This window comes from Apium graveolens, chromosome 10 (assembly GCF_009905375.1).
Source record: "Apium graveolens cultivar Ventura chromosome 10, ASM990537v1, whole genome shotgun sequence".
Classification (NCBI taxonomy): Eukaryota; Viridiplantae; Streptophyta; class Magnoliopsida; order Apiales; family Apiaceae; genus Apium; species Apium graveolens.
In genome coordinates this window covers 57,877,225-57,886,751 of record NC_133656.1, presented here as the reverse complement: position 1 = coordinate 57,886,751, position 9,527 = coordinate 57,877,225, and the positions used below count along the sequence as shown (strand labels likewise).

General features: G+C 42.2%; 1 non-coding gene across 1 annotated transcript; it reads right to left on the bottom strand.

Moving 5' to 3' along the window:
- Positions 1-226: 226 nt before the first annotated feature.
- Positions 227-333, bottom strand: LOC141694131 (small nucleolar RNA R71). The gene has a single exon (XR_012563459.1). It is a non-coding gene; the product is annotated as a small nucleolar RNA R71 (small nucleolar RNA).
- Positions 334-9,527: the final 9,194 nt, after the last annotated feature.

Genomic DNA, 9,527 nt, shown 5'->3' with positions numbered 1-9,527 from the left:
GGCAACTGAAGACCCCAACATGCACATAAGGAATTTTGTCGAGATCTGCAGCACTTTTAAGTATAATGGCGTGACTGATGAGGCTATCAAGTTGAGGCTTTTCCCATTCTCACTGAGGGATAAGGCTAAAGACTGGTTATATTCTGAACCAGCTGGGTCCATCACTACGTGGCAAGATCTTGCGCAAAAGTTTCTGGTGAAGTTTTATCCAATGGCAAAGACTGCTGCTATGAGGAGTGCTCTTACTCAGTTTGCGCAGCAACCTACAGAATCTATGTGCGAGGCTTGGGAACGCTACAAGGAAATGTTGAGAAAATGTCCACATCATGGAATGCCGGATTGGATGGTGATCACTGGTTTTTATAATGGTTTGGGGGCCCAATCTCGGCCCATGCTCGATGCAGCAGCTGGAGGAGCCTTATGGGCTAAAAGCTATACTGAGGCATATAATCTTATAGAGACGATGGCTGCAAATGAGCATCAAAACCCAACTCAGAGGATGACGTCAGGCAAGGTCGCAGGTATTCTGGAAGTTGATGCAGCCACCGCTATTGCAGCCCAGCTCCAAGCGCTATCAATGAAGGTTGATTCTCTGGCTACATATGGAGTTAATCAAATAGCTATAGTTTGTGAGCTTTGTGCAGGTTCTCATGCTACGGATCAGTGTTCTCTTGTCGACGAATCTGTTCAGTATGTGAATAATTATCAGCGACAATAGCAGCCTGTGCCAGCGACCTATCATCCTAATAACAGAAATCATCCAAATTTCAGCTGGGGGAATAATCAGAATGCTATTCAGCCACCATATCAGCAAAGAGTGAGTAAATAGTTTAACCCACCTGGATTCCAGCAACCACAGCAGTATGCTACAAGGCAATCATATCCTCAACAGGGAAGTGCGGCTGCACCTACTAGTGCTGATTTTGAGGAACTTAAGCTGTTGTGCAAGAGTCAGGCGGTTTCTATCAAGACCTTGGAAAATCAAATCGGTCAATTAGCCAATGCAGTGCTCAATCGTCAATCTGGCACTCTTCCCAGTGACACGGAAGTACCAGGCAGGAAGGAAGCTAAAGAGCAAGTCAAGGCTATTACCTTAAGGTCTGGAAAAGTAGCTGAGGCTGAAAAGGCAAAAGAAGTAGAAGCTGAAATTAGAGAAGAAGAATCTAAGCAAAAGGAGAAAGCGGCGGAACCAAGGAAGACTACTGTTGAACACACTCTACCTGAGGCTAATACAGGGGAGAAACAGCTCTATCCTCCACCACCTTTTCCTAAGAGATTGCAGCAACAAAAGCTGGATAGACAGTTCGGGAAGTTTCTGGAGGTGTTCAAGAAACTTCACATTAATATACCTTTCGCTGAGGCTCTGGAACAAATGCATAGTTATGCGAAGTTTATGAAGACTATTCTTTCAAGGAAGGTGAAACTGGATGACCTTGAAACCGTTGCTCTCACGGAAGAATGCAGCGCTGTTCTGCAACAAAAGTTACCACCAAAACTGAAAGATCCAGGAAGCTTCACCATTCCTTGCACCATTGGCAATCTAACTTTTGACAAGTGCCTTTGTGATTTGGGAGCAAGCATTAATCTGATGCCGTTGTCGATCTTTAAAAAGCTGGATATGCCTGATCCAAAACCCACATACATGTCGCTACAATTGGCGGACCGTTCCATTACTTACCCAAGGGGCATAGTTGAGGATGTGCTCGTCAAGGTGGATAAGCTCTTCTTTCCAGCAGATTTTGTTATTCTGGATTTTGAGGAAGATAAGAAGATTCCCATAATCTTGGGGAGGCCTTTCTTGGCTACTGGTCGTACCTTGATAGATGTGCAAAAAGGGGAACTTACTATGCAGGTCCAAGATCAGGATGTGACCTTCAACGTATTCAAGGCAATGAAATTCCCTACAGAAGATGAGGAGTGCTTAAAAGTGGATGTGATTGATTCTGCGGTTACTTCGGAACTCGAGCACATGCTAATGTCTGATGCATTGGAAAATGCCTTATTGGGGGATTTTGACAGCGATGATGAAGATAGCAACGAGCAATTACAATATCTGAACGCTTCTCCATGGAAGCGAAAGCTGGACATACCATTTGAATCTCTTGGTACTTCTGACCTTAAGAATGCTGAAGGGAAGCTCAAACCATCAATAGAGGAAGCACCTACCTTGGAGCTCAAACCATTACCTGAACACTTGAGGTATGCTTTTTTAGGTGATTCATCTACGTTACCTGTTATTATTTCATCTGACCTTTCAGGTAGTGAGGAAGACAAGCTCTTAAGGATTTTGAGAGAATTCAAATCGGCTATAGGATGGACCATAGCAGACATCAAGGGGATAAGTCCTTCATATTGTATGCATAAAATTCTGCTAGAGGAAGGTAGTAAGCCAACTGTGGAACAGCAGCGAAGACTGAATCCCATCATGAAGGAGGTGGTGAAGAAAGAAATTCTGAAATGGCTAGATGCAGGCATCATTTATCCTATTTCTGACAGCTCGTGGGTGAGCCCCGTACAATATGTACCTAAGAAGGGAGGTATCACTGTGGTCGCAAATGAAAAGAATGAGCTCATCCCTACTCGAACAGTTACAGGATGGAGAGTATGCATGGATTATAGAAAATTGAACAAAGCCACAAGGAAGGATCACTTCCCCCTTCCATTTATTGATCAGATGCTTGACAGATTGGCGGGTCATGAGTATTTTTGTCTTCTGGATGGTTATTCCGGGTATAATCAGATTTGTATTGCACCAGAGGATCAGGAAAAGACTACCTTCACTTGTCCATTTGGCACATTTGCTTTTCGTAGAGTTTCGTTTGGGTTATGTGGCGCCCCGACCACCTTTCAGAGATGTATGATGGCTATATTCTCTGACATGATTGGAAATAATGTCGAAGTGTTCATGGATGACTTCTCCGTCTTTGGACACTCATATGATGAATGTTTGAATAATCTGCGCGCCGTACTCAAAAGATGCGTGGAAACTAATTTGGTGCTTAATTGGGAGAAATGTCATTTTATGGTGCGTGAAGGCATTATCCTTGGGCATAAGGTCTCTAGCAAGGGTCTGGAGGTGGACAAGGCCAAGGTGGGAGTCATTGAAAATCTTCCCCCACCCAATTCTGTGAAAGGAATCCGTAGTTTTCTTGGTCATGCGGGTTTTTATCAGCGATTCATCAAGGACTTTTCAAAGATATCTAAGCCGTTGTGCAATTTGCTTGAGAAAGATGTGCCTTTCAAATTTGATGATGAATGTTTGGCAGCATTCGAGACTCTCAAGAAGAGTTTGATCACTGCACCAGTTATTACAGCACCAGATTGGACAGAACCGTTTGAGATGATGTGTGATGCGAGTGATTATGCGGTAGGTGCAGTTCTGGGACAGCGCAAGAAAAATATCTTCCATGTGGTCTACTATGCGAGTAAGACTATAAATGGGGCCCAATTGAACTACACCACTACTGAGAAGGAGCTTTTGGCTATAGTCTTTGGCTTTGAGAAATTTCGATCTTATCTGCTTGGTACGAAAGTAACAGTATTCACTGATCATGCAGCTATTCGCTATCTGGTTTCTAAGAAGGATTCGAAGCCGAGACTCATTCGTTGGGTGCTTTTACTTCAGGAATTTGAGTTAGAGATCAAAGATAGAAAAGGTACTGAGAATCAAGTAGCTGACCATCTCTCTAGGTTGGAGAATCCCGATTCTACTTCACAAGATAGGACGTTAATCAATGAATCTTTTCCGGATGAGCAGTTGTTTGCAATTCAGGAGGAAGAACCATGGTTTGCAGATATTGTAAACTATCTCGTCAGCAATATAATGCCTCTTAATTTGACATCCGCTCAAAAGAAGAAGTTTCTGCATGAGGTGAAGTGGTATATGTGGGATGAACCATATTTGTTTAGACAGGGAGCTGACCAGATCATCAGGAGATGTATCCCGTTCTGTGAGACGGAGGGGATATTACGAGACTGCCATTCCACGGTTTATGGTGGACACTATGGAGGTGAGAAGACGTCAGCTCGTATTCCGCAAGCAGGTTTTTTCTGGCCTACTTTGTTCAAGGATGCTCATCAGTTTGTTTTAAGGTGTGATCGTTGCCAAAGAGTGGGAAATTTGTCAAGGAAGGATGAGATGCCATTAAATGTGATGCTTGAAGTCGAGGTCTTTGATGTGTGGGGAATCGATTTCATGGGACCTTTTATCTCGTCTTGCAATAATCAGTACATCTTGCTGGCAGTCGATTATGTCTCAAAATGGGTCGAAGTTAAAGCTTTACCGACAAATGATGCAAAGGTAGTACTAAATTTTCTTCATAAGCAAATTTTCACAAGGTTTGGAACACCTCGGGTAATCATAAGTGATGAAGGATCGCATTTTTGCAACCGTAAGTTCACTTCTATGATACAGCGTTATAATGTGAATCATCGAGTAGCTACTGCCTATCATCCGCAAACAAATGGTCAAGCGGAAGTGTCTAACAGAGAGATAAAGCATATTCTAGAGAAGGTTGTTTGTCCTTCAAGGAAGGATTGGTCTTTAAAGCTTGATGAAGCTGTTTGGGCTTACAGAACAGCATACAAAACTCCACTTGGGATGTCACCGTTTCAGTTGGTGTACGGTAAGGGATGTCATCTACCGGCGGAGCTTGAGCATAAAGCCTACTGGGCATTGAAGAAATTGAACCTGGATTTAGATGCAGCTGGTAAGAAAAGAATGTTTCAGCTTAATTAACTTGATGAATTTCGACTTCAAGCGTACGAGAATAACAAAATGTATAAGGAAAAGGTGAAGAGGTGGCACGATAGGAAGCTACATCCTAAGTTATTTGTGCCAGGGCAACAAGTTCTTTTATTCAACTCTCGGCTCCGACTTTTTCCTGGGAAGTTGAAATCAAGGTGGTCTGGACCTTTTATTGTCAAAACTGTGTTTCCACATGGAGCGGTGGAAATTTTTGAGAATGATTCGGACCAAGCATTCAAGGTTAACGGTCAGCGGTTGAAGCACTACTATGGGGACATGGCAAACCGAGAGGTGGTTAGTGCCATTTTGTTGACTACTTGAGAGAGGTACGGAACGTCAAGCTAATGACGAAAAAGAAGCGCTGCGTGGGAGGCAACCCATGAATTGTTGTTACAGGAACCCTTAGAAGTTAATAACCTATCCAAAAACACAAAAAAAATCAGAAAACAGGGGCTGAAAAAAAAAATTCCAGAGACCCTCTGCGCGCCCGCGCAGCTATGCTGAGCGGCCGCGCAGCTTGCTGCGCGCCCGCGCAGAAATGCTGAGCAGCCGCGCAGGGGTCGAGTTCCAGAAATTTTTTTACAGTTCAGAAAAAAAAAACAAACAAAAACACAAAAACAGTTGTAGCCCATAAACCCACGAATTATTCCCACTACCCCATCATTTTATCCCTTAATTCCCAAACCCTAATCTAATCCACACCCTATATATACATACACCTATCCTATATATCTCTCACAAAATTTCCTACACTTAAACCCTCTCACAAACATCAAAAATCAGTTCTTACACACTTTTATTCACGAATCAATGGCACCCAAGAGAGCACGCACTATTGACAGCAGCAGCACAGTTCCTACTGCTGATTCATCGAGGGGCACTGCTGCAAGGCCTCGGTTAACTGACAGAGCTGCGGAGGAGGAGTACACTAGGCTGTTGGGGAAGCCGATTCTGAAGGAGAGGGGGTTTTTACCATCAGGGAGGGATGGTGAGTTGTTGCCCATGATTGCAGAGAAGGAGTGGATAGCTTTTTGTGAGTCACCCGAAGCAGTACCGATGAGCGTTGTTCGCGAGTTCTACGCGAACGCGAAGGCTGAAAAGAATGGGTTTTCTGTAGTCCGTGGGCTGACGGTTGATTATCATCCTGCGGTGATTCGCCGTGTGATTGGACAGAGAGAGAGGAAGCCCGAGGAGGAGAACTGGAATGAAAAGACTGCTGAGGATTTTGACTTGGATTTGATTTGTGCGACTCTCTGTCGACCGGGCACAGTTTGGAACCGCAGTCCAGCCAATAATGAGTATCGTCACTTTCTGGCGATCGCCATGAACAGGTATGCCCGTGCATGGAATGCATTTATATGTGCTAATATTTTGCCTTCTTCACATGCACACGAGGTCATAGTTGAGAGAACACAGCTGTTGTGGGGAATTCTGAATGAGGAATACTATGTGGACCTTGGTGAGTTTATCTACCAAGGAATTCTGAAGTTTTTGAGGGGAGCAAAGCATATGAACATCCCTTATGCATCCACGGTTACGAAGCTATGCCGAGCAGTGGGAGTGAACTGGCCGGCTCATGAGCAGTTGCAGTTGCCAGCAGCTCCGATAGATTCTGGTCACTCTGAATGGGATGCAGGAGTGGACCGGTGGTGAGCCTGAGGAGCATGGGCTGGGTTATCGTCTTCCAGGAGGGCGTCCAGCACGAGTTGCTACTATGGCTAGGCCAGGGCGTGGTGAGGCTGGTTCGTCGAGAGCTCAGGAGGGTGCTGGGATGGGTGATGCCCAGTATAGGAGGCTTTCACGGCGGATGGATGCCATGTATGAGACGCAGAGCAGGTTTGCTCAGGAGCTCACCCTTGCATTAAGGACTGCTTTTCGAGGCCTTGGAGCTGATATCCAGTGGCCAGTTTTTGGTGAGGACTCTGCATATCCACCGCCTGATACTCCACCCACTGAGGGTGATGATGATGATGACTCCGAGTAGGTATACCCTGTGTTCCTTTCTACTACTTTCACTGAGGACAGTGAAGATTTTTAGTTTGGGGGTGGTAGTTAAGGAATATTGTGTGTGTGTCATTTAGTTGCATATTCATGATAGTTTAGTTCATATAGTTGCATAATTTATGCCATATAGTTTTTTTTTATGAATGTCATGTAGCTCATGCATTTACTATGATCCCTTTTACAATGATTTATCGACTGAATTGTGATATTGATGCGAGTGTAGTGATAGCATTAAAGTGATATTAAGTTGTGTAGGTTGATATGCATGCTAGAAACAATTGTAAGTCCACTAAGTCTTAAAGAATGCGTAAGGGCTAGATTGTTGTTATGATTTGGTTGTTTTCAAGGTCAATCTATTTATTATGCTTAGAATTCGATTATAGGTTCTTAGTGATGAAAACATGAAAAGAAAAATTTTTGGAGAAAAAAATATGGAAGTTTTTGCTAGTTGTGGCTAGGCGTCAAATGGCTAGTAGCCGGCTCGCTTATGTTGCGAGTAGTCTAGGGTTGAGTAAGATGGAGCGAAACGCACTTGCTCAGAAGTTATAAAAAAATAAATAAATAAATAAATAAATAAATAAATATTTTTTGCATAATTGATCAAGAGTGGGCTCTTTGGTATTCGGGTTATTAAGTTCTTAGGGGACTTTGTGCCTAGTGACCTAAGGCTTTTAGAGTCTGGGATCCGCTAACCTAACGCTCGTTACATGGATACCATTGTATAAGTCTTTTGTGGACCTCACTCATTGCACAGTCAAATAAGCATTTGAGTTGTAAATAAAAAGCTCGATTCCGTAGTAAGCTCCAGAGTTCTTGTAGTGTTGTATATCACTTTGTGCCTAGAATTTTTATTCTTTGTATAATCGTAGGATTGCCTTGAGGATAGTCTAGTCATAGTAATTGGTCTAGTTCCGAAGCATATCTGTTAAGCATTTGCACACACCACGTTTCTGGCTGTATGTCCGGTTGCATGAGTTTATTGATCTTTAGTTGTCTAACTGCATTCGTTGAGATGTGACAATTTGGTTGGTTAATTATAGTAAGGGGGATCGTTGCATTTTCATATAGATTGCATTCATGCATATTTTTATTTGTTTTTGAGTCTGTGACGCTTGAGGACAAGCATCGATTTAAGTTTGGGGGTGTGATAAGTGGCATTTTATACCACTTAGAACGTCTTAAAATGGCTTAAATTGGTGTCTTGAAATCAAGTATTTTGTGTATTTGATGCGTTTTTCTAGTGTTTATGCATTTCAGGGTATTAGTTGCATTTCGGGGGAGGAATCATCAAGAATAAGCCTTGGCATGTGTTCACCATTGCGAGAGGAAAGGAATGGGCAGATTACGGCGAAGAAACGGAGCAAGCTTGGAATTTTTCCAGTAGGGTCCTGCGCGCCCGCGCAGCAGCCTGCGCGCCCGCGCAGATATGCTGAGCGGCCGCGCAAGGTCGGGGAAAAAGCTGAATTATTTTAGACTTCTACTTCTGTGTGGCTTCCAACTTCTATGTAATCTGAGTCTTATGGGACTATTATATAGGTAGATTTGAGACGTTTTCACAGAGAGTATTAAGGGGATTATGTTTTAGATTGTGTTTTACGCAAGAAGCGAAGGAGATAAGGAAGAAGACCGATTTAGCACACCGCAACGAAGAGGAAGCATATATTCTTGTGATTCTTGTTTCGTTGTAACGTTGGATGCTAGTTTTCTTGCTTTGACTTATTTACTCTTGTGACATACTCTGTTTTAATATAATTAGTGTAGTTATTATTTTCTTGTGTTGTTTGTCATGATTTCATATGAACCCATGATGGCGATAAGTTCTATTATGGGCTAATCGTGATCATGGGGTTACCACGGATTTATTATGGAATTCTTTAGTTAATTGTTTAATACTTTAGTGTATGATGATTGCATGATATCTAGTATTGGTTGTGCGTATTCGTCTTATGTGCGTCGCGAACATATAAGATAGGGTGTTAATCTCTTGTGAAGCGACGGTGGATCTTGAGATTTAGAACTTGCCATGCTAGCATAGGTTCATGTACGTTGTGCATGATTAGTGGGTAACTCTAACAGTTTTATTTGCTCTATGTAATCAAAAGGGATAACTTGTGCTTAAATCATTGTGTTGTCAATTTCTGTAGACATATAGGAACTCAACATAATTGATGACTATTCAACTTCTATCTTAATTGTGGATGCTTGGTAGAATGGTATTAGTACAATAAAAGTTGGCTTTTATCAGTTTCGTGTTATTCGATTAATGTCATCACTGTCACATGCTAAAGGTAATAACAATGGCTATAGAAGGAAGTAATAATGAAGTTGTGATCTCATGAGTGTTTTATTATTGATAAATTGAAGTGTTAGTTAAGTGGTTAATTAAGTAGTTAATTATAGTTAATATTTGATCAACAATTTTAAGTGTTATTATCTTAATATTGAGAAGTAATCATACATTGGTGAGTGAGTTTAATTAGACAATAATTTAGTCTGAGTCTCTGAGGGAACGAACTAGAAAGTATTCTATATTACTTGCGAACGCGTATACTTGCGTGAATATTAGTGCGTGTTTTCGCCCTAACAATATTGTCGGTTTCAATGATAACCCATTCGTAAGAATCTTGGAATCCACAGCGTAAGCCTAATAGAATAGCCCATAATGCACTATTAAAATTTGTAAGGCCTGGAATTGTGCCATAAGTAAGTCACTGAGAAGATGACCTCCTGCATCTCTTAGAACCAATACCATTTCTATTATCGCCTTTAGGAACAT